The sequence below is a fragment of the Solanum pennellii genome, chromosome 4 (genome assembly GCF_001406875.1).
Source record: "Solanum pennellii chromosome 4, SPENNV200".
Lineage (NCBI taxonomy): Eukaryota > Viridiplantae > Streptophyta > Magnoliopsida > Solanales > Solanaceae > Solanum > Solanum pennellii.
The window spans coordinates 61,035,072-61,061,452 of record NC_028640.1 but is presented as its reverse complement, the minus strand read 5'-3'; the positions used below and the strand labels follow the sequence as shown (position 1 = coordinate 61,061,452).

Genomic DNA, 26,381 nt, shown 5'->3' with positions numbered 1-26,381 from the left:
ATGTTGCACTGGATTTTTGGCCATAGATATTGCTGACTTGTTTTCAACCTTAGCTTCAATGTCATTTTGCTTAGAATCTTTCTTAACCATAGAGCCTGATTAGTTGTACCAACAGCGGCCAATTTAAGGATGTATCTTATGCAGCAGTAGTGGAAAGCCTTATGTATGCTCAAGTCTATACCAGACTTGATTTGACATTGGTTGTTGGGATGCTCCATAGATACCAAAGAAATTCTCCTTCTTTTTTTAAATGTCGTGTTCAGTAACGGATCATCAAAATATTCTGTTAATTTAACATCATACACATGCAAATTAAAATGTTACTCTTGTAAGTATGTTGTTTGTTTTTTAATCTAGCAGGTCGTATTTGAGAAAAAAGATGAAAAATTAGGAATTTTATTGATGATTTCCTGTATGTCTTGAAGAAAATAAAGAATGAAGAAGAAGACCTAATTGCTTGAAAATTGGATGACTTTGAAAAGCTAATAATGGAAGCGAGATTCCTAAGAACATTTGTCCTGTTTGGAGATTCGTGTTTGGGTGACTTTTATTCAAGGATGTCCCTGAATATAAAGAAGTTAACTGATTTGACTTGGTCACTTTTCTATGAAGATGAATTTATCCGAGCTAAATACGAAATGGATCATCTTATGCCTTACATTCTGAAAGAAATCAAAAGTTATTTGTGTTTGAAGAATGTAGCCATGATAAAAGGAAATGATGTTCGAATAGAGTTTAACTACTATCCACCGACGGTGGACAAGAAAATTACACGGGCATCTTATTTTTGGAAATACTTAATTTTTTAATTAATATATTCAAATATTATTAATATTAAAATAAAAATAATAATAGAGTATTATATGGTAACTTGGATTCTAAATTTTTAATTGTACAAATTTGATTAGGATTCTTATTTGTCTTACCAAAAATAAAAAATAAAAAATTCTTTCAGCTTTCTTAGTTGTATTGACGTTCCTTCTTCTTCTACATACACCATTGAAGCAACTGACTATCCATCATTGAAGCAATTGAAACAATTATCATGGTAGCGTTTTTTTCCTATATCTTTTTTTACATAACTTATTAAGTGTTTTTCGCAACATGAATAAATGTTTAGAGAGTATTTTCATTGCTTCAAAATTAGTTTTCTTTTCTCATTCGATAAACAAAATAACAAATTAACTGAAATAACTTGTATTCATGTACCACTATATGTAGTCATTGATTTGTGGGTATATTCAATGTAATAGATATCATGAAGTATTGGGTCTTTTTGCTTCTATGCAGGCAGGAAATGTAAAGGGGGATGCAGTGACATTGATGAAAGTAGTGCTAGCTTGTAGGTATTTAGGGGGACTTTGATACTGCTGATTTTTTGGCGAAGTATATAGGGGATAGTTGTGTGAAAATTGATGTTTATTTGGGGAATACATTGATTGATATGTATGGTATGTGTGCATTTTAATTATCTTAGCTGAAGAAGCTTTTACTAAGATGGAGGAGAAAAATGTGATTTCATGGAACCCCACGGGGTATGCTAAAGCAGGGGATTTAACGGCTGCAAGGGCACATGATTATGTTCGTCAACATGACATTAAAATGGATAATTACGTGTGGATATTTACTGCAAATGTGGATCTGTTAATACTGCCTTGAAAGTTCTTTGAGCATGAGCAAAAAGGATATTGTTTCTTCGACTTCCATAATATCTCTCCTTCCTGTGAATTGCTTTTATGATAATGTTTTTCAGCTCTTCTCGCAGATGTTAGGAGAAGGTTGGAAGCTAACTCATGGTACTTCTATTAGTGTATTACTTGTTTATGCTCATGCAGGTTCAGTGGACAAAGGTTTGTAATACTTCGAGAGTATGGAAAAACGTCATGGATTGGTGCCAGAAATGAAGCATTATGGATGTCTAGTTGATTTGTTATGCCGATCTAGTAATTTAAATAGAGTATTTGAGTATATAAATCTTATGCCTATGGCGGCAGATGTGGTTTTGTGAGAATGTTGCGTAGGTGCTAGTAAACTTTGTGGTAATGTGGTTCTTGCTGAAATTTCTGCAATCAAACTTCTTCAATTAGATCCTGATAATTATTTTCTATCATCAAGTACTTACGCCACTGCAGAGAGGTGGGAGGATGCTATGAAAATAAGGCAATTGATTGATGAGGGAGGCCACTAGGCTGGAGTTCAATTGAAGTAGATGCGATTGTCTAGCATTCTTGAACCACGTCTTGAAAATGTAAAATACCTTAAACAAATGTTTCTTTCACATGATATTATTTGCATAGATTATCGCGAGATCCAGTATATTGGTTACGTGAAACTTTTCAAGGTGTCTGTAACTAACTTAAAACAGATTCAAAGTATATGCCTGATGCACTATTGAACTTCATCACGGCAGGCAAAGATACACATCAATTACTTAATTGGAAAACTAAGATGATTTGCATTTTCTCATAGTAAAAAAAAATTAAGATACTACAATTTCTTGGGTATTCTTATTGGAAAGAACTTCAATCCTTTTAAGAAAATCATTGCCAACAATTTTTTTTTAATTTTTTAAAATAAGAACCATTACTTGTTGCCATTGAAGCAATGCTAGCAAAATTTTAACATGAAACTATTCCAGGCATCCTTTATAATTTTAAACTCCACAAACTCCAAGTCAACTTATAGATTAGAAACCTCTTTGATATGGGTACGAAGTGGCTTTCATCAATTCCTAAAAAAGTAATCGTTTACAAATGCATATATTCTATAAATAAAATACATACAAACGCAGTAAAGCGAACCCACCATAAATGAGGTTTGATATGAATCAGCGCGACCACTTTGACCATCAAAAGGTTCTGAATATGCTGAGAATTCCTTTAAAAATGATTAAATAGAAGAAAAATTTGTTAGCTAAAAAGAGAATGATACATAAAGAATAAGTCTTAGTCAAAATTCACATAATTTATCAAAATAAAACCTTACCATTGTAGGATCTGCATTAAGGAATGTTTCCCTGCCATTAAATTCCTCTTCAACATTAATGTCTGAACTGCAAATTAAGCAAATAATTAAAATATGTGATTTAGTCAATGAATACACATCAAATTTTAAATTTATTGAAGTAAATAGAAAATTAAAGATCAAAATATAAAATTACCTTACTCCTTTGCCTTTTAACCTTCTGAGAACTTTCTAAACCACCTTTCATTCTCAAAGAACGAGGACGTCCTTTAGTAGCCATGTGTTAGACCCGCAAACTAGTTGATCTAACTACGTGCAGACATGTCAAGGACTTGGGCATTGGTCTTGACATGGATGATGGCAAAACAGTGCAACACAAGTTCAAGTGCTTGGGTGTTGGCAAGGCAGCTTGAACGTGCATGGCTTACGTGCGGGCTAAGGGCGTTGGCAAGACAGCATGTTGGCTTGATGAGGCAAGGCTGTGAAGACTTGGAAATGTCAGGAACAAAGGCAGTTCACCCGAAATTGCTGAAATAAAACAAAGTGTGGAAGACAGCTAAAATATTCTAAGTGTTGGAAGCTGGCAGAATTATTCTAAGTGTTGGNTGACGTAAGTGCTGGTCGTCCTAGGATTGATACATGGGATAAGATAATCAAGGAAATGCGTGATCAATTTCTTCCTAGCAATGCATCTTGGCTTGCAAGGATAAATTGAAAAGGCTAAGGCAGACGGGATCAGTGAGGGAATACATAAAAGAATTTACCTCTGTGATGTTAGACATACAAAATATGTCTGATGAGGATAAACTTCACAACTTCATTTCGGGCATGCAAGGCTGGGCTCAGAACGAACTACGAAGGCAGAATGTTAAAGATCTGCCCGGGGCTATTGCTGCTGCCGATTCGTTAGTGGATTTCCAGATGACTCGTCCTTCGACAGACACCCCCTCCACTTCAAAAACTAAGAAAAAGAATGAGAAGAAAGGGGAATGGAGAAAGGATAATCGTAAAGACAATACAAATGATAAAGGAAAGGCACAAATGAAGGATGGCAAAGACAGGCCTAAGAACAAGGATGGAAATTCGAAGGGCTGTTGGACTTGTGGTGGTCCTCATTTGGCCAAATCTTGTCCAAACCGGGAAAAAGTGAATGCTTTGCTTGCTGGTAACGTGAATCAAAGGGAGGAGGATGAAGAAATCATGGCTGCAATGGCAAACCCATTGGGATTGTCCTTCAATCACATTATGGGGATCAATAATGTTGGAGAGATCTCTAGTACTTCGAATCCTCATGCCTCCTTAATTCATATAGAAATGAAAGTGAAGGAACAATGTGTGATGGCAATGGTTGATACAGGGTCCACACACACGTTTGTAGATGTGAAGATTGCTACAAATTGGGGCTGAAGTTGTCTAAAAGCCCTTCCTACGTCAAAACAGTCAATGCTAAGGCACAAGCCATTGTGGGCATGGCTTATGGTGTGTCTATGTCAACTTGAAGTTGGGTGGGAAAACATAACTTGATGGTGATGCCGCTTGGTGACTTTGAAATCATACTTGGGATTGATTTCCTAAGAAAATTCCAGTTTGTTCCGTTTCCTCACTTAGATGGAGTGATGGTCATGAATGGAAGCAATGCTGTTTTCTCAAAGGTGTTCATCCGTTTGGGAACATTAATAAAGTTGCAAAGAAGAAAGACAAGGGAATGTTGTTGTCTGCTATGTCAATCGACAAAGGACTGAAGAAAGGTGAAGACACTATACTTGCTGCCTTGGTCGAAATTAAACCTGATGTGAAAATAGAAGTGCCTGATTGTGTTGCTGAATTACTTAAACAGTATGCTGATGTTATGCCGCCTGAATTACCAAAGAAATTACCACCAAGGAGGGATATTGATCATAAGATTGAGTTGCTGCCTGGTACGGTTGCTCCTGCACAGGCTCCTTATCGTATGGCTCCTAAGGAATTGGTTGAACTACGCAAACAATTGAATGAATTGCTAGATGCTGGATTGATTCAGCCGTCTAAGGCTCCATATGGTGCTCCTGTTCTATTTCAAAAGAAACAGGATGGGACAATGAGAATGTGTGTAGACTACCGGGCGCTGAACAAGGCAACTATAAAGAACAAGTATCCGGTTCCGTTGGTGCAAGATTTGATGGACAGGTTAAGCAAGGCATGCTGGTTCACAAAACTTGATCTGAGGGCAGGCTATTGGCAGGTTAGGATAGCAGAGGGTGACGAACCAAAGACAACATGTGTAACTAGATATGGTTCTTATGAATTCCTTGTAATGCCGTTTGGGCTGACTAATGCCCCGGCAACCTTTTGCAATTTAATGAACAATGTACTGTTTGACTATCTTGATGACTTCGTTGTTGTTTATTTAGATGATATTGTCATATATAGTCGAAGGTTGGAAGAACATGTTAATCACCTAAGTCTGGTTTTGTCTCAATTGAGGAAATACACGCTTTATGTGAAGATGGAAAAGTGTGAATTTGCTCAACAAGAGATAAAGTTCCTAGGGCATCTTGTTAGTAAAAACCAGGTTCGAATGGATCCTAAAAAAGTGCAGGCCATTGTTGATTGGTAGGCACCTCGTCATGTGAAGGATTTGAGGTCGTTTCTTGGTTTGGCTAACTATTACAGAAAGTTTATTGCTGGTTACTCGAAAAAGGCAGCGTCTTTGACAGATTTGTTGAAGAAAGATGCAAAGTGGGTTTGGTCTGAACGGTGTGAAGAAGCATTTCAGAAATTAAAGGATGCTATCGCATCTGAACCAATACTCAAATTGCCTGATTTTGAGTTACCATTTGAAGTGCACACTGATGCGTCCGACAAGGCAATTGGTGGCGTATTAGTGCAGGAAGGTCATCCAGTGGCCTTTGAAAGCAGAAAGTTGAATGATGCTGAACAAAGATACTCAACACATGAGAAAGAAATGGTTGCGGTGGTACACTGTTTGCAGGTTTGGAGAGTTTATCTCTTGGGCACTCGATTTGTGGTAAGAACTGATAATGTAGCAAATACATTTTTCAAGACACAGAAAATGTTGAGTCCTAAACAAGAACGGTGGCAAGAATTCCTGGCAGAATACGATTTCATGTGGGAACATAAACCAGGAAAACACAACCAGGTTGCTGATGCGCTGAGTAGAAAAGAAGTGTTTGTTGCAGTATATTCAATTTCAAAACTGGAAACTGATTTCTATGATAGAATCAGGTTGTGTGCTGCAAATGATTCATTGTATGTTAAATGGATGGGTCAGGTGCAGGAGGGCACAATGAGACGGTATTGGATCGAGGACGATCTGCTCTATTTTAAAGGGGGGAGAATCGTGGTACCAAATCAGGGCGGGTTGCGCAAAGACTTAATGAAAGAGGCGCATGACTCTGCTTGGGCTGGACATCCCGGTGTTGAAAGGATGTTAGCCTTACTGTCTCGTGTGTATTTTTGGCCGAAAATGGAAGACGATATAGAGGCGTACGTTAAGACTTGTCATGTTTGTCAAGTCGACAAGACAGAACGTAAGAAGGAAGCAGGTTTGCTGCAACTGGATTCCCTAAAGTAGATGGCAAAGCATCTATCATGGTGGTAGTTGATAGGTTTTCAAAATATTCTATTTTTATTGCTGCTCCTGAGTTATGCTCATCTGAAGTTGCTGCTGAGTTATTCTATAAACACGTGGTTAAGTATTTTGGTGTTCCGGCTGACATTGTGAGTGATAGAGACACAAGGTTCACTGGTAGATTTTGGACAGCATTGTTCAACATGATGGGAACTGAATTAAAGTTTTCTACTGCAAATCATCCACAAACAGATGGACAGACGGAAAGAATTAATCATTTGTTGGAAGAATACTTGAGGCACTATGTGACGGCAAGTCAACGGAATTGGGTAGCATTGTTGGACACTGCGCAGTTTTTTTATAATCTGCACAAGTCGTCTGCAACAGAAATGAGCCCTTTTGAAATCGTCTTAGGCAGACAGCCTATGACGCCATTGGATGTTGCCAAATCTAAGAATCAGGGAAAGTGTCCAGCAGCATACAGGGTTGCAAGGGACAGACTTGAAATGTTAACTGAGGCACAAGATAGCTTGCGCAAGGCTCAGCGGCGCATGAAGAAATATGCTGATCAACATCGTCGCTCAGTTGAGTTCAATGTGGGTGACAAGGTGTTGCTGAAACTTACCCCTCAAATCTGGAAACAGATTGTAAGTAAGACCAGACATCGGGGTTTGATTCCTAAGTATGATGGTCCATTCGAAGTGGTGAAACGAGTGGGCGAAGTTGCTTACAGGTTGAAGCTGCCAGAAAGGTTGAAAATCCATCCCACATTCCATGTGAGTTTCTTGAAACCTTACTTTGCTGATGAAGATGATCCGGACAGAAACAGGTCAAAGAGGGCTCCTCCATCAGTACCTACACAATATGATGCTGAAATTGAGAAGATCCTTGATCACCGGGTTTTGGGCACAAGTAAGAAGAATACTAAGACTGAGTTCTTGGTTCACTGGAAAGGCAAGAGTGCAGCAGATGCTGTTTGGGAGAAAGCAAAAGACCTATGGCAGTTTGATGCTCAAATCGATGACTATCTCAAAACAGTCTCGATGAGGACATCGAGTTCAAGTGGTGCGGGTGGTCTGTTAGACCCGCAAACTACTTGATCTAACTACGTGCAGACATGTCAAGGACTTGGGCATTGGTCTTGACATGGATGATGGCAAAACAGTGCAACACAAGTTCAAGTGCTTGGGTGTTGGCAAGGCAGCTTGAACGTGCATGGCTTACGTGCGGGCTAAGGGCGTTGGCAAGACAGCATGTTGGCTTGATGAGGCAAGGCTGTGAAGACTTGGCAATGTCAGGAACAAAGGCAGTTCTCCCGAAATTGCTGAAATAAAACTAAGTGTGGAAGACAGCTAAAATATTCTAAATGTTGGAAGCTGGCAGAATTATTCTAAGTGTTGGAATGAAGCCTGAAATATTCTAAGTGTTAGAATATTAGTATTTCGTGTAGATAAGAATGTAATTTGAATTAGATTCTATCTGTTGGAAATATAGTTGTTGGAAAGTTAGTTTTGAACCCTGTGATGACAAGTGTCGGACAGGTGTCACTTGTAACCGCCGCATGTAACTGCCATTGTGCAGAATTTTGATTTAAAGGTGGAAATTCGTCTAAGGCAAAAACAGAGTTTTTCTAGCCTTAGACTAATTCGTGAAGCCTTCCTTTGTATTACTTAAAGGTTAATAAAGGTTGGGACTGGTTCCTGTAAATTCTGTTGGTTGTTTGACGCTACTGTTTTAAGTATTTCTATACTTAGTCAATTTTCGTGGGTGTAAGTAGGCTGAAGTATTACAGACGCTGTAAGACTGCCTAGAGTGGTGTGCGAGAAAAATAAATCGACCCTCTTTCACCATGCATGGAGGGTCAAGAAAACTAAAATTTTCTCTTTGTTCACTTGAGTTCAAATCCTTATTGAACTCGTTAACTTGACCATCACATACATTATCATTAACATCTTCGTATGGAAGTTCATCAAGTTCTTTACTTAGTTGCAACAATTTCTGATATGTAAATTTATAATGCTTTTCTGAACGAGTAGCTCGTTCAGAGAGCCCAATAGAATGTGTCATAATGTTATTAAACCATATTGTAGAAGACTTCAGATTATCCGCAAGCGATCCTGCACTTGAAATGTCATTAGCTTTTTCTGTGGTTGCATACCTTGTCTATCGATCCAATAAATAACATGGTGGAAGCGAGTGAATTTGTTTCTTTATAAATATCATAAGCACATGTATACAAAATTCCCATGAACTCAAACATATGACAAGAACAAGTAGCATTTTTTAATTCAAGATTCAAAACAATATATGCCGGTGTTTGTCTCTGAAACAAATGCACTTTATAAATATGTATCCCATCCTGAACCTCAATTTTTTCTGAAATAAATTTTTGAGATTGAATCAACTCTTCTTGAAATTTTTGAAATATTTTTCTGGTATATATTTTGGCTGCTTCATCCTCCATTGGATATAATGTTTTCAACATAGCCTTTGAATGCTTTGTCTTATAATCCTTGTCCCATACTTTGTCATACCTAGCGTCAACAACTTTATCATATTGCGTCACAAATACACTCATTGGTGTACTAGAGTTAAGATAATCTTTAAAGTATTTATTCATACTCTCACTTCTTTGAGTTTTTGACATTCCAGCACAAAAAGTAGTTCACACATATGCTGGAATCCATTTCTCGCAAATGGTGTATATCCTACGCAACCAATTATGCTCTTCTAAATTGTACATTTTCATTATATCAATCCAAGCAGTTTCAAATTCCTCAGGAGTTGTTGTACAATGTAAACACTTACTAAACTCATTTTTAAAATCATCAAATTCATGAAAAGCATGACTTAGATATTCGGGAATGTTCTTCTCAATGTGCCACATACAAAAATGGTGTGCACTATTCAGGAACACCTTTGCAACTGCATTTGTTATTGCAGCATCTTGATCTGTGATTATTGTACGAGGGGAAATACCAAACATTGCCTCTTGCCAAGTATGAAGTAACCACTGAAAAGTTTCTTCCATTTCATCCCAAAGAAGAGAACATCCAAATAAAATAGATTGGTGATGGTTATTAACTCCGGTAAATGGAACAAAAGGCATCCTATATTTATTTGTCAAGTATGTAGGATCAAATAGGACATCTCCAAAATTCTTGTAAGCTATCCTAGACCTAGCATCCACCCAAAAACAATTAGCTAAATGACCCTCCACATCCATTTGTATTATTGCATAAAAGAATCCTGGGCCATCAGATTGTCGCTTTTGAAAGTATTTCAACATCAATTGTGCATCTCCTTTCTCAAGACAATTTTGCCTTTTAGTGCTCAAAATAATTCTGAATATCTCGTCCAATTAGATTAAGATTCTCTACGCCCCCCGCCTGAGTAGTTAACACTGATGCAATTTTACTTGGACGAATACCAGAATTATTTAACAGATCAATAAGATTTTTCTGAGCCTCTGATTTTTTTCTTTTTTTATCGCAAGATTTTCTGACTATTAGGAGAAGCAAGTTCATGATTATGATTCAAGACAAGCCTAGATATAACCCATTTTTCTTCTTCTTTCTTTGACATATATATCATCACTTTGCACCCCTCTCTAGTCTCATCTCGTTGCTTAGTACTCTCAAGACATTTTTTTGAACGAAATCCTTCTTTTGAACAAACAAACTCTCAACCAATAATGGATTTATCTTTTCTTGATCTACTAATTCGATTTTTGCGCACACTCAAACCATTACGATGAGCATAATCACGATAAAATTTAAATCCTATATCAAGTGATTGAAATTCCATACCGATGCAAGGCTCTCTTAATTCTTGCTCACCTAGTTGAGGAATAAAAGGTACAACTGCATTCATGTTTCTTTCTATATCCTCCAAGGAATCTTCAATTCCTTCTGCATTTTGCTCTTCTAAATTAGAGATTTCAAAAGTTTCCTGCAATACACAATTATTAGATATTAGACTGATAGGGTTTGTTAGCTTTAAAATTTTAAATATTTTTCATGGCTAATGTATTGAACTTTTTCAATTTGCTGAAAAGTTCTACAAAGTATTCTTTAAAAATCTTCATCACTACAAAACATTAAATTCTTCATACATTAAAAAAAGAAAATTTCTTTGAAACGTTTAATTTGTTTTGATATATGAACTTTGAGTACTAGTTAAACTGGACTACGTATAGTGGTACGTGAATATAAGTTTATTTCAGTTAATTTGTTGTGTTGTTGATCGAATGAGAAAAGAAAACTAATTTTAAAGCAATGAAAATACTCTCTAAACGTTTTTTCATGTTAAAACTAATTTTGAAGCAATGAAAATACTCTCTAAACATTTTTTCATGTTGCGAAAAAGACTTCATAAGTTATGTAAAAAAAAATATACGAGAAAAACGCTACCATGATAATTGTTTCAAATTGCTTCAATGGTGGATAGTCAGTTGCTTCAATGGTCTATGTAGAAGAAGAAGGAACATCAATACAACTAAGAAAGCTGAAAGAATTTTTTATTTTTTATTTTTGGTAAGACAAATAAGAATCCTAATCAAATTTGTACAATTAATTTAGAATCCAAGTTACCATATAACACTCTGTTATTATTTTTTCTTTAATATTAATAATATTTAAATATATTAATTAAAAAATTAAGTATTTCCAAAAATAAGATTCCCGTGTAATTTTTTTGTCCACCGTCGGTGGATAGTAGTTAGACTCGTTCGAATATAGGGACAGCCTCCTCAACACCTCCATGATCTACCAATGTATTGTGCTAATTTGCTTCTCCCCCTAATGAGTGACTACAAGATTCTTCGGCAAGTATTTGGACATCTGAGAGATTTCTATCCTATCCTCGTGGCCAACAAAACAAGCACTGAATTTCTCTATCCTTGGTTCCATTTGACTGACGGTAGGGTAACACAATTCCGTTTTGATCTTTGGACTGCAAAGTATGAACGTGATGTTTGTTGTGTAGATTACTATTACAAGGAGTATGAGATCTCTTAATGCTCTTCCGTGATCACTTCTCTGCTCATCGACATAATGCCTCTTGAGCTGGAGGTTCTATACATTTGTACGTCTAAGCTCATGAAAGAATCAAGGTCAACAGAACTAGAAGAGTTTGTTAAGCAAATCCAAAAAGCATCTCCAAAGATTCTTCAAAATTATCTGATTCTTATCCAAGGATGCATGGCAGGTGCTGTAGCTGTCAGTCACCTCCAACTCAAAGCATTAATATGATGATGGAGTTCCTATTGATCTTTCTCAGCGATATACCAAGCGCTATATCCATCGTGACAAATTGGATAATATATTGGCACATGTTGGAGTACTTACAAGGAAGATATCTATTCTGGTGAGCAAGTTGATGGAGGAGAGCTTTGAAAATAATATCAACGAAGCGGACTTTTCAGCTCCATACTTGTTGCAAGAAATTGAACAAATGAAGGGAGATATCAGACAACTTTTTTTGAAAGCCCCAGAGTCATCTCAAATTCTCTTTCCTACGGATGAAGGTTTACTCATTATGAATCTTCTACTCAGACATTTAAATGATTTGCTCATTTCCAATTTTTATTCAGTTGTTCTGATAAAGAAAGAAATTGGGATAGTGAAAGAAAGCCTTGAATTCCCGAGATCATCTTTTCGGAAAGTCAAGCAAACATTGGATGACACTAGCGGAGTAGTTAAAGATTGTTGTATGCGTGCTTTAGATGTGACATATGAAGCAGAACATGTCATTAATTCCATTCTTGTCAGAGATAGTGCTCTCACACATCTCATATTCTCACTTCCAAGTGTCACTGATAAGATCAAGCTTATCGTGGCAGAAGTCACCAGTATACAACTGCAGGATGAAAATGGGGATGATGACCCCCTTGATGCAAAGTCTTCCGACGAGTCAATTGAGTCAACCTCATCATCTTTTGCTGAGGTAACAATTGGTCATGAGGAAGATGAAGCCTGTATCATTGACCAGCTCCTTGATAAACATGAATCCGAGCTTGATGTCATTTCGATTGTCGGAATGCCAGGACTCAGTAAAATTACTCTAGCCAACAAAGTGTATAAAAATACACTAGTTGCTAGTCATTTCAATGTTCGTGCTTGGTGCACTGTTTCCCAAAAGTTTAACAAGTCAAAACCGTTGAAGGTGATTCTTCAGCAAGTTGCAGGGTCGGAAGACAAGAAAGAATGTAATGAGGGTGATAAAGTTGTTGATCTTGCTGAAAAGCTACGATAAGAACTATACTATAAAAGGTACCTCATCGTCTTGGATGATGTGTGGGATATTGCAACAGTGGAGATGTTAATAGCATGCTTTTCGAGGGTTGAGAGAGGAAATAGAATTATCTTAACTAGCCGAAGTAGCAAGGTAGGTTTGCAAGTTAAATGTCGTAGTAATCTTCTCTACCATTAACTTTTAACACGTGAAAAAAAGTTGGGATTTATTCGAAAAAAGGGTATTTGGAGATCAAGGAAGCTGCCCTGCTGAACTATCAGAATTTGGACACCAAATAGATGAGAAATGTCAAGGGCTTCCTCTGGCTGTGGTTTTGATTGCTGGAGTACTTGTTAGAGGAAAGAAAAAGGAAAAGTATTTGTGGCTTAAGATTCAACATAATATGGATTCCCTTATTTCTGCCAACAACAATTTGCAGATCATGAAGGTTATGCAATTAAGTTATGACCACCTACCATATCACCTGAAGCCATTGTTGTTTTACATTGAAAGATCTCAAAAGAACAACGAACTCCAGTATCTAAGTTGATGCAATTTTGGATGGCCGAAGGGTTTGTGGATCATTGTATCCCATACAAGAGTAGTTTAGAGGGAATATCTCAAATTACTTGGAAGCTTAGTTTCCAGTAGCCTGGTAACGGTGGATCCTAGCGTCTCCAAGAGTAGTCACCCTTTTTCTGTTGCTATCAAGGTTTGCTATGTGCATGATGTTGTGCATGATTTTTGTTCAGTACTAGAAAAAAAGGAAAAAATTTTCAAGTTAATCAATTCGGGTGCTCCATTTCATGCTTCGGATTCCATACACCATCGTCTAACCATTCATACTGACGACTCCCAACTCCACAAAAGATGTATTTTGTTCAATTCTAATAAGTATTCAGCTGGTAGTAAGCATCTCATATCTTTGAATGTGAAAAATTGGCTTGATCCCTTCAATCACATTAGAAACTTTGGACTTTTTAGAGTGTGTTATCTCCTGTATTCAGATTAGCAAACTAGAAGAAATAAAAGATGAAAAGAAAAACATAAAGGAATTATCCGAGTCCACAGAACACACTTTGTGTCCTTAAGAAATTTAATCCCCTCAAGTACCCAAGGTTACAGGTTAATTCCTCCCAAGATAAAACGGATTAACCATTAAAGAAGTAGCGGTACCTCAAACTTCAATAATTTCAATGAACTCAAAATGAAAGCAACAAATCACACACACAGACACGATCGGTAATTTTATTTTGTAAGAAATGTATGCATAAGAAGGGAAGAACTCGATACTGAAAAATGAGAGACAACCTCTCTAATTATAGCCAACAAAGGGTAAAGGTCACAACTTTTAGGAAAGAAGACAACCTTCTAGAAAGGTCACAACACTTTGGAAAAGGCACAACCTTTCAAACAGTCACAACCCTTTAGAAAGGACACAACCTTTCATAAAGGTCACAACCCTCCGGCAAAGTAACAACCCTTCAGGAGAGTCACAACCCTTCATTTCCTGTTCACACCTTTAAAACCCAACAATCCCCCACATGAATAGGAAATGAATATTTAAAAATATACGCATGAAAAAACTGTGTGAAGTAAGGGTTAATCGCATCTGGATAAGTAGGTTTCTCTTTAAACTTTTCGTAGTGAACTTATATCAGATATACTAGGTCAATCGGTTGATTTGATATCTTTGAACTGTCGAGATTTGGTGTATTCCTGGACAACATAAGTCATACAATCAACCTTTGGACTATTTTTGGTTCTCATTGTTTTGTTCATTTCAGCCATGAACACATCTCGGTTAATAAGTGCTTAGAGAACTGGCCTTACTGGATTCTCCTTGAAGCGGCTTACACTTCGCACTTACATAGGTGATTTCTAAATGTGTTATCCCGTAGATACACCATTTGATATACCCTGTATCAAATTTAGAAACCATTACAAAGTTCTAATGCCTTTATCCTTGTTATTGAACATTGTCTTATCATGAGAATGGATCATAAAAATAATATTTTGACAATGTTGAGCCGTCATTAATGACTTTGTTTGATCTCCTTGAACCTAGATCTTGGGATATCCAGTCTTCTAGGTAGATTTACCGCCACAATGACTTGTTCTCAGCCATAGTCTCATTCCCTTTGATAACCTATCAACTTCCTCTCTAGTTTGGCCTTTTATAAGTGGATCTGACACATTGTCCTTTGACTTTACATAGTCAATTATGGTAATTCCACTAGAGAGTAGTTATCTAACAATATTATGTTTACGTCATATATGATAAGACCTTCCATTATACATCATACTCCATGCCCAACCTAGTGCATGCATACTGGAGCTAAAGGTTTGAGCCAAAAATCATTCAAGAAATTTCGGAGTCATTCAACTTCTTCACAAGTCTTATCCAAAGTGATAAACTCAGATTTCTTAGTAGAGCGAGCTATACATTTCTGTTTGGAAGTGTTATGCGGAATTCGAGATAATACGAGAAAATATAAACGCGAAAAACAAAGACAACAGATTTACGTGGTTCACCAATAAATTGGCTACGTCCACGGGGAAGAGGGGGAGCAGTTTTATTATGGAGAGGCAAGAACAGAATTACAGAACAGGGTTTGCCATAGCGTCTATATATAGTGCTAAGCTACGCCCTAACAGGCTTGGGCCCAACATACAGAATTGACAGATAATTAAGGGTCCTATAGCTACGCCCTATAGCGAGACCCCCGTCCTTTCTGTTTGTAACGGGTCCGATTCAAGGCATTCAACAAATCTCCACCTTGACTTGAATTCTCCGAACAGATTCTTCAGACGCACTATGATAGTGCCAGGCCTCCCCCTCTTCCTCAGAGTTGCCCCGCAGGGCAATTAACAGCTTCTGATGTTGAGCAAGTCCAAACAGTGTTGAAACTTGCTCTGTGGAACCGGCTTTGTGAACATATCAGCAGGATTATCAGCAGTTCCTACTTTCTTCACCTTGATTCTCTTCTCACTTCTCAGAAAATGATACCTTACGTCAATATGCTTGGTTCTCTCATGATGGACTTGATCCTTGGCTAGACAAATTGCGCTCAAACTGTCACAATACACCGTAGCCTGATCATGATGCAGACCAAGATCACTAACCAGCCCTTTCAGCCAAATCCCTTCTTTTGCAGCCTCTGTCAAGGCCATGTACTCCGCTTCCGTAGTAGACAAAGTCACTGTAGGTTGCAAAGTTGCCTTCCAACTGACGACAGATCCTCCAAGGGTAAACACATAGCCAGTCATCGATCTTCTTGTGTCAACATCTCCAGCATAGTCAGAATCAGAATAGCCAGTAACCAAGCACTGAGTATCACCTCCATAAATGAGACCAACGTCAGATGTACCTCTAAGGTACCGGAAAATTCTCTTCACAGCCTGCCAATGTTCTCTCCCTGGTTGTCCCATGAATCTGCTCACTACACTGACTGCATGTGCTAAATCTGGCCTTGTACAGACCATAGCATACATCAAACTTCCTACGGCACTGGCATAAGGGACTCGTGACATATACTCCTTCTCTTCTTCTGACTGTGGAGCGAACATGGCAGTGAGATGGATATTGGCAGCACTGGGGGTATCAATAGGCTTAGATGAAGACATGCCAAACCTCGCCAAGACCTTCTGAATGTAGCTTCTCTGTGACAAGAAAAGTTTCCTTCTCTCTCTGTCTCTAATGATCTCCATCCCTAGAATCTTCCGAGCGGCTCCCAGATCCTTCATCTCAAACTCAGCACTAAGTAAACCCTTCAGCTTCTGAATGTCATACTTCTTCTTTGCAGCTATCAGCATATCATCTACATAAAGCACCAGATAGATGAATGAATCATCCTTGAGCCTATTGTAGTAGACACAACAATCATATGAGCTCCGAGTATAGCCCAACTTCACCATATAGCTGTCAAACCTTTTGTACCACTGCCTTGGAGACTGCTTAAGTCCATATAAGGACTTCTTCAACTTGCAGACGTGATTTTCCTTCCCTGGAACTTGGAAACCATCCGGCTGAGTCATGTATATCTCTTCCTCCAACTCTCCATGTAGAAACGCTGTCTTCACATCAAGTTGTTCAAGCTCCAGATTCTGATGTGTAACTATCGCTAGTAACACTCGGATGGAAGTATGTCTGACCACTGGTGAGAAGATCTCATTGTAGTCCACTCCCTCTCTTTGGTTGAAACCTCTGGCAACAACCCTGGCTTTATACTTGACTCCTTCTGCTGGTGATATCCCTTCCTTCTTCTTGAAAACCCATTTGCAAGTAATAATCTTTCTCCCCGAAGGCTGTATGACCAGATCCCATGTCTGATTCTTGTGTAGGGACTCCATCTCATCTCCCATAGCGGCAAACCATTTTTCAGAATCAGAACTTAAAATGGCTTCTTTGTAAGTAGACGGCTCAGATGTATCTACCTCTTCAGCAACCTGCAGTGCATAACCCACCATGTCCTCAAAACCATACCTCGTAGGTGGACGAACTCCAACCCTCCTTGGCCGATCTTGAGCTATACTCCGATGGATATCTGATGGCATAGATTCTGGAATATCAGTTTCTGTCTGTGGCTCTTGATCCTCCTCTTCAGGTTCTTTCAAATCGCTCTCGTTCTGAATGACTTGAAACTCCACCTGTTTATCAAGACTCCCAGTTTCTGACGTAGTTGTAGGCTTCACAATGGTTCTAAGCAGAGAACTTTCATCAAAGACAACGTTCCTGCTCATAATAACCCTCTTTTCTGCTGGAGACCAGATTCTGAAACCTTTCACTCCATCTCCGTAGCCCACAAATACTCCCTTTTTAGCTCTTGGTTCTAACTTACCTTCACTGACGTGATAGTAAGCCGTACAACCAAAAGCTTTCAGATTTGAATAATCAGCAACTTTTCCTGACCACATCTCCATAGGTGTTTTGCACTGTATGCCTGTATGTGGTCCGCGGTTAATCAAGTAGCAAGCTGTACTAACCGCTTCTGCCCAGAATCTTCTATCTAGCCCAGCATTAGAGAGCATGCACCTTGCTCTCTCCAGAAGTGTTTGATTCATCCGCTCAGCTACACCGTTCTGCTGTGGTGTATTTCTGACTGTACGATGTCGAGCAATCCCTTCATCCTTACAGAATTGATCAAATTCAGACCAGCAGAATTCCAGCCCATTATCAGTTCGCAACCTCTTGATCTTCTTCCCTGTTTGATTTTCCATCAAAATTTTCCACTCCTTGAACTTCTGGAAAGCTTCACTTTTATGCTTCATCATGTACACCCAAGTCATCCTTGAGTAGTCATCAATAATGGACACAAAAAATCTGCAGCCTCCCAAAGACTCAACACGGCATGGACCCCAGCAATCAGAATGGATATAATCAAGAGTGCCTTTTGTTCTGTGAATGGCTTTTGGAAACTTGTTGCGATGTAGTTTTCCAAAGACACAATGTTCACAAAACTCTAGGCTTTTAACCTTATGACCAGCAAGAAGATCCTCCTTTGACAGAATTTGCATCCCTCTTTCACCCATATGACCAAGTCTCATGTGCCATAACTTAGTCATATCCTCCTGGTGAACTTCTGACGATGCAACATGGGCTGAACCTGTAACCGTGGAACCTTGTAGAAAATACAAAGTACCACGCATGACACCTTTCAGAATCAGATTTGAACCCTTCCAGACCCGCAAGACTCCATCTTTTCCCGACCAGCTGAATCCCTTGCTGTCCAAAGAACTGAGAGATATCAGATTTTTCGTCATCAATGGAACGTGCCTGACCTCGTTCAATGTGCAGAAGCTACCGTCATGTGTCCTTATCTTGATCGAGCCTGTCCCAACCACCTTGCAGACAGAACTGTTGGCCATCGAGATGCTGCCTCCGTCTATCTGCTCATAAGTCGTGAACCACTCTCTCCTAGGACAGATGTGATAGGATGCCCCAGAATCGAGAACCCACACATCTGAATGATGAGTGTGCTCATCCGCAACTAGGGCAATGTCTTCTTCAGAATTGGTGTCTTCTTCAGCAACAGCAGCAGAAACTGATTGTTTTTCCGATTGCTTCTTCTTCTTCGGACAATCAAATTTCCAATGTCCCTTCTCCTTGCAGTAATTACAAACATCATCTGGCTTTGCACCCTTCGACATCGGCTTATTTTTCTTTCCGCCGTTTTTCCTTCCCTTTCCGCTACTGGTGAACAGACCGGAAGGCTGTATGTCCGTACTTGTGCCGTTAGCCTTATGCCGTAATTCCCTGCTATGAAGGGCCGATCTGACTTCTTCCAGCGACACAGTATCTTTCCCAACAATGAACGATTGAACAAAATTCTCAAACGACATTGGGAGAGATACTAACAGAATCAGGGCAGCATCTTCATCCTCGATCTTCACATCGATATTACGCAATTCTAATAACAAAGTATTCAATTGCTCTAAATGTTCCCTGAGTTGTGTACCTTCAGCCATTCGTAAACCGAATAGACGTTGTTTCAGAAGCAGCTTGTTGGTTAGAGATTTTGTCATGTACAAACTCTCCAGCTTCAACCACAGACCAGCAGCAGTCTCTTCATCCGAGACCTCCGTGATGACGTCATCCGCGAGACACAGCATGATCGTCGAGTGCGCCTTTTCCTCCAGAATCGCCATCTCAGGAGTAACGACGGTGTTCTTGTCTTTCGACAACGGCGCCCAGAAGCCTTGCTGTTTCAACAAAGCCCGCATCTTGATCTGCCATAAACTGAAACTGTTCCTCCCTGTGAATTTGTCGATTTTCACGTTCAAAGCAGACATCTCGAATTCTCCAAAAAACACCGATTAACCGAGAGGCTCTGATACCAATTTGTTATGCGGAATTTGAGATAATTCGAGAAAATATAAACGCGAAAAACAAAACAACAGATTTACGTGGTTCACCAATAAATTGGCTACGTCCACGGGGAAGAGGGAGAACAGTTTTATTATGGAGAGGCAAGAACAGAATTACAGAATAGGGTTTGTCATAGCGTCTATATATAGTGCTAAGCTACGCCCTAACAGGCTTGGGCCAAAAATACAGAATTGACAGATAATTAAGGGCCCAATACAACAACATTGTATACGGGTCCGATTCAAGGCATTCAACAGGAAGATTTGCAAGAGACTACTCCTCCACCAAGAGTAAATACATATCCACTCGTGGATTTTATTTCATTTGACCTGGTGATTCAGTTTGCATAAGTATATTCTTCCAATACTGTTGAATACTATTATAATGCAAAGCAATAGTTTGTTAAGTATGATTTTTGAATACTCAAAACTCTCTTCATTGTCATTCAATGAGTTTGATTGCGATTACTTGTGAACCGAATCAATTTACTAATAACACATGTTATATCTGATCGCGTACACTTCATGATATATATCATACTTCTCAAGAATCTAGCATAATCCAATTGTAAGTCACCTTTTCCTTCATTCTTTTGAAGTACAAAGCTCACATTTACTGGAGTCTCGTCAATATTGAAATCCAACTACTTGAACTTTTCAAGTACCTGTTCAATCACATCACTAACTTTAACGTCTTTCATATCGAAGTTACTTTCTAGCATATGCTTAGTGGCATTTATGCCAGAAGTGTCTCTTTTGATGATCAACATGTCATCAACATAAAAACAAATAATGACCTTGTGATTTGTAATGTCTTTAATGTAAAACATTTATCACATTCATTAATCTAGAATTCATTTGCCAATATAGTTTGGTCACAGTTCGCATGTCATTATTTGGGCGCTTGTATTTAGTCCATAAAGTGACTTAACAAGTTTAAACTTTTATATTTACTAGGAACTAGTAAGACCTCAGGTTTTTCCAGTTATTTCTTCCCCCCCAAAAACATATTTTTACATCCATTTTGACAAATTCGCAACTAGCGCAATTAACATCTGAATTGATGTAATCCTAGTTAGAGGATATTATATGTCAAAATAATCAAGGATTTGTCATTATCTGAAGTCTATGACAACAAATCTTGTTTTGTATTTGTCAATAATTTCATCAAATTTTGTTTTTCTTTTGTACATACACTTTGAACCCAAGAGTTTATTTCCCGAAGGAAGATCAACCAACTCTCAAGTATGGTTATTCAAGATTGAATCTATCTTACTATTAACAGACTCTTTCCAAAAATGAATCCAGAAAAGAAATATCTTTTTCTACTATATGGACTCATTTTCAAGAAGAAATATTACAAAATAAAACCCGTAAGAAGTAAGTTGTCCATTGACATTTACTACGCTTCTGAATCTCCTTATTAAGTACATTTTCCTTTGGTTCTTTCCAAGGTCGTTTAGACCCTTTACATGACTATCCGGTGGTTCGGACTAATAAACCATAAATCAACATGCTTTACTCTCTGTAGCATTCAATGAACATACAGTCCACACTCCTAAGTCCTATTTTAACCTGTTTGGGAAAATTGTTAGATCACTACCTTTCAAGAGTTATTGTTTGTATATACTCTAAGGGATGACAAACAATTTTCTATTAGGATACAACAAAGTCTGATAAAACTTTTTGTTGCTCCCTTTCTTAAGAAACAAAAATTTTCTATTTATTGCTCCCTTTATTAACAAATAAAACTTTCTGTTGCTCTCTTTTTGAACATACAAAAGAATTGTTGTTCTCTTTTGCTCTAATGATAGCATCCCCAACAAGTTTTGTGGTAAACATGAACTTAGAAGTAGGAGATTTAACATTTCTTTCAAAGTTCGATTTTTTTGTCAACAATTTCATTGAGGTGAGTATGTTTAATAATTTAATGGATGATTCCATTTCCCAAATATATTTGTGCAAAAGAATATTCACGTTCTCCATATCTATCACTTCTAATCATGACAATATTTTTATCCAACTAAATTTCGACCTTAGTTTTATATTACCCATATGTTTCTATTGCTTTATCTGTATCATTCAACAAATAGACAATATATAGTGCAATGGTCAATAAAATCTATGAAACATTTTTTCTCACCACGAGATGGTGTTAACTTCATATCACAAATGTCAGTGTTAACTAATTCTAAGGTATTCTAATTCATTTTAACAACACATACTTGACATTGATTTATTGCACTAGAAGTTAGGCAAAATTTCTAAGTTGATCAGTTTTTGCAAGGTTTTGTAATTGACATGTCTCAATAATTTATGTCACAAACAATTTGAGTCAAGCAAGTAAGAACAAACAAAAATACTAAGTTTGAAAAGACCTTATTTGAGGTAACCTTTTCCCACAAATATTTTGTTCTTTATTTTTTTTTATAATTTTCTCAAATAAAGACATTGTTTTACCGTCAACACCTTGCCATATGTCTTTTTCAGAAGGACCTTTCCATAACATTCAATTTGTTCTAGAATTACCCATGACCATAGTCTCATTGGTCCAATAAGGGCAATATGACCCAAAAGTTTGTTTTACAACACAAACATAACATGTCACTTTTCACCAATGTTGATGTCTATAAAAAAAATAAAAACTTTAATGGACATATTTTTTCATGAAAAATCACAACATTTTAAGTGACACTTTTTCATCAAAGAATACAATTCTTTTGAACGAGTAATATAATTTTGTGGTTTTATACTAGTCATATCATATACTAATAAAGAGAGACTCAATGACCACAATATCAAATATACTGCAAGAATTTTGTAGGTCTAACATAATACAAGAATATCATCAAATTTCATATCTTGTACTTTCAAATTTAAATTAGATAGTAAGTCTAATTTTGTCTTTATCACAAGTAAAGAACCCCCACATTTTAAATATATTCTCAAAAATATTTTTCAAATATTTGAAATTATTTTCCACATATTTTTTTCATGCTTTCAAGTTGTATACCATCAAATACACATTGACAACATGAAACCTTCTTTTGGAGATTTAACCCATAGAAACACCCATTACATGTACAAAAATCACTTATTTATGCTACTAGTGTTTTTTTCCTTTCTGTCACAACTAGATAGACCACTTAATATTTAGAATACTAACAATAACGATCCAATCTTTATACAACTTGTTTCTAGTTTAATGATGAAGTTTTTATATTCTTCTAATCGTTAACCGAATGAACCTTGAATTCTGATGAAGTTTTTATATTCTTCGAATCAGTTTCACATTCAGACAGAGTAGTAAACTAAAAAGGTTTTAATCTCCAGAAACCTCAAATATAGCACTGTTTCTAGCTAACGATGAAGATATTATGTTCTTTCAAATCATTTAGCCTTAATATTCGTGAAGAAGATTTGTACTCTTCAAGTCAGAATATTCATTGAAATAGAGTATCTAACAATTGGTGAAGTTTCTATATTCTTCAAATCAATCCACAATTTGATTTGTTTGTGAAGTTCTTATATTCTTCAAACCAAAGGAGTACAAATAAATATCAGATGATTTTAGTCTCCAAAAGTCAAACACAATCAAATTTTTCATGGAGTATAAATTTACAAAAGATTTTTTTCTCTCTTAACATAATATATATTAGTAGTAATCATCACATAATGACCATCTATACTAAAAATTATGAGATAAATATCATAACTTATAAAGGACAGGGAGAAAAAAATAATCAAGTGAAATAAAAATAAAACTTGCTTTTTACTCTCATTTAATCATATTCTATCTGTCAGCAATGATTTCATGCAAGTCACTTACCTTGCTATTTTTTTTTTCTTTTCTCAGTTTCCATGATATTCTTATTTTTTTTCAAGAAGACATTTAATTTCAACAAGAAACTAAAATCACGTTCAAATATTTGAACATTTACTTCTTCTCATAGTTACGTAAAACCAAGTATATAGAAAATTTTCTTAAAGTGCATATCATAACCTTTATGCACAAAATAACAAATCTTATTGAAAAGAAAACTGAAGGGGTGCAATACTTGAATGCACTTGGGAAGAAAATAAGATTAGTTTTACCCATAAAAGAAAAACCTAGTACAGATTATATACTCGAACATATTAAAGTTGTACTAATTCATCTCAAATCTCTTTTATCATACGATAAAATAATTTTCTTTTTCATCTTCTTCTTTCCAACAAAAAGAACACAAAAAATAGAAGTAATTTCCTTACCACAGAAAATACCATCAATTTAAATTTCTTAAGCTTGTTATCTTCTGTATTCAGATTAGCAAACTAGAAAAAATAAAAGATGAAAGAAAACAAAGGAATTATCCGAGTTCACAGAACTCACTGTGCGTACTTTATAAATTTAATCCCCTTAAGTACTCGAGGTTACAGATTAATTCCTTCCGAGATAAAACGGATTAACCATTAAAGAAGTAGCGGTACCTCAAACTTCAATAATTTTAACAAACTCAAAATGACAGTGACGAATCACACACGCAGACATGATCGATCGATTTTTTTTGTAAGAAATGTATGTATAAGAAGGGAATAACTCGATACTGAAAAATGAGAGACAACCTCTCTATTTATAGCCGATAAAGGGTGAAGGTCACAACTTTTAGGAAAGAAGACGACCTTCTAGAAAGGTCACAACACTTTGGAAAAGACACAACCTTTCAAACAGTCACAACCTTTAGAAAGGACACAACCTTTTATAAAGGTCACAACCCTCTGGAAAAGTGACAACCCTTCATGAGAGTCACAACCCTTCAATTCCTGATCACACCTTTAAAACCGAACAGAGTGTTGCTACTTGGTATCATTATTTTGGAAGAGTCATCAATGGAAGAAATAGGCTCTTTCATTTGAGGTTCTGGAGGTTTCTGACATATGAAAAATCTCTCCCACTTTCGTGGTTGAACCTCCAGAATCTGGAAACTCTGTGGATCCTAAACAGGTATTCCACCATGGTAAAATTGCCCTGAATAATCAAACTGTCAAAGCTTAAACATGTGAGCATCGACGCTAGTTATTTCTTTGAAGAGGACAAGGACAACATTATGCATCAACCAAGTAGAATATTGGAAGCTGAGTGTTCAAAGTTAAAATATTTGAAAACTTTATCCCGAGTTGATATCTCATATTTTCAAGGCACAACTGATGCTCTAGGGAAGTTCCCAATCTTAAGCACTTAGATTGCAACATTCTGGTACTGAATGATCCTTCTACAAACGGCAATTGGTTTCCCATGTTTGATGTCCTTAATAAACTTGAATCACTAATTCTATGTTGCAGGTATGTCTGGAGCAGTACTTATAACTATCTGGATTGAGTTTGAAAAAGCTCGAAATCCCAATGAATATTACTTCCCTACCAGCTTCAAATAGTTACGGTTGCATAGGTTTCCCCTGAGACCTACTTTGTTTTCAGCAATCACGACATCGTCTGAGCTTGAAATTCTAGAGATTATAGAATCTAATTTCTTTGAGGACGAATGGGACACAAGTGAGGACATCTATCAAAGTCTTAAGACTTTGCATTTATCAGATGTCTTTCTTACAGAATGACAAGTTGATAAGGAAACTTTTCCCAAGCTTGTGGAATTAATATAAAACATTGTCACGGGCTTACGGAGATCCCTTCTGCATTTGAGGATATACACACTTTAAAGTCCATTTGAGTGGTTCAAACTAGCCATCACCTTGGAAATTCAGCCACAAAAATTAACAAAGATGTAGAAGCGTACACAGCATAAGAAAGACTTAATGTCAATGTAACAAATGTCTTTTGTTACTCAAGTTTAGAAGAGAGTGAAGAAGAGGTAATTTCTTTGTCATAAAATTATTGCACAACTTCTCTTTTTTCTTTTGCAGATATGACTACTTTGCTTGTGTTTTCTCCTTCTTAATCATAAACCAATCTTGTTCATAATAGAGTTAACTTCTTCAGAATGCTACAGAAAAATGTAAGATCATGTACCAAGTGAAAGTTATTCATGATTTACTAGTTTTCGATCACGTATGTTGCACGTGTATTCCATGTTAGTCAATACAAAACATCTTCAAACTATATAAATAACTAATAAACTTGTCCGCGCTTTGCACGGTCTTAAAGACGACAATATACTTCTTTTAGAAAAGTAAATGTTACAATCTCTATCTATCTATCTATAAATAATTGGTTAGTGAAAGAGGGTTGATTTATTTTTATCGAACACCACCCTACGCAGTCTGCAAACGTCTGCAACACTCAGCCTATCTCACTCACTTTTTTCACTAAGTATAGAAATACTTAAAGCAGTAACCTTAAACATTGAACAACACTTTACAGGAATCTTTTCCCAACCTTTATTAATCTCAGAATCAATACAAGGAAGGCTTCACGAATTTTTTCTAAGGCCAAAATCAATCTGCTGAGTCTTGAAGAAATTTCCACCCTTAAGAATTTCTGCACATGGCAGTTACATGCGACCGTTACATACGGCAGTTACAAGCGACACCTGTCCGACACTTGTCATCACAGGATTTAAACTAAGTTTCCAATAGCTATATTTCTAACAGATAGAATATAATTTGAATTAAATCCTTGTCCAAACGAAATAACAATATTCTAACACTTAGAATATTTCAGCCTACAGTCAACCACTTAGAATACAACCCGCTTTCAATACTTAGAATATTTCAGCAATCCATGTGAATGCCTTAGTGTTGCCATTGTT

At 36.9% G+C, this 26,381-nt stretch overlaps 3 pseudogenes; 2 read left to right on the top strand and 1 right to left on the bottom strand.

Moving 5' to 3' along the window:
• Positions 1-1,329: 1,329 nt before the first annotated feature.
• Positions 1,330-2,223, top strand: LOC107016881 (annotated as a pseudogene).
• A 501-nt stretch (positions 2,224-2,724) lies between these two features.
• LOC107016880 lies at positions 2,725-9,577 on the bottom strand (annotated as a pseudogene).
• Positions 9,578-10,554: 977 nt separating this feature from the next.
• On the top strand, positions 10,555-25,542 carry LOC107016879 (annotated as a pseudogene).
• The last annotated feature ends 839 nt before the right edge of the window (positions 25,543-26,381 follow it).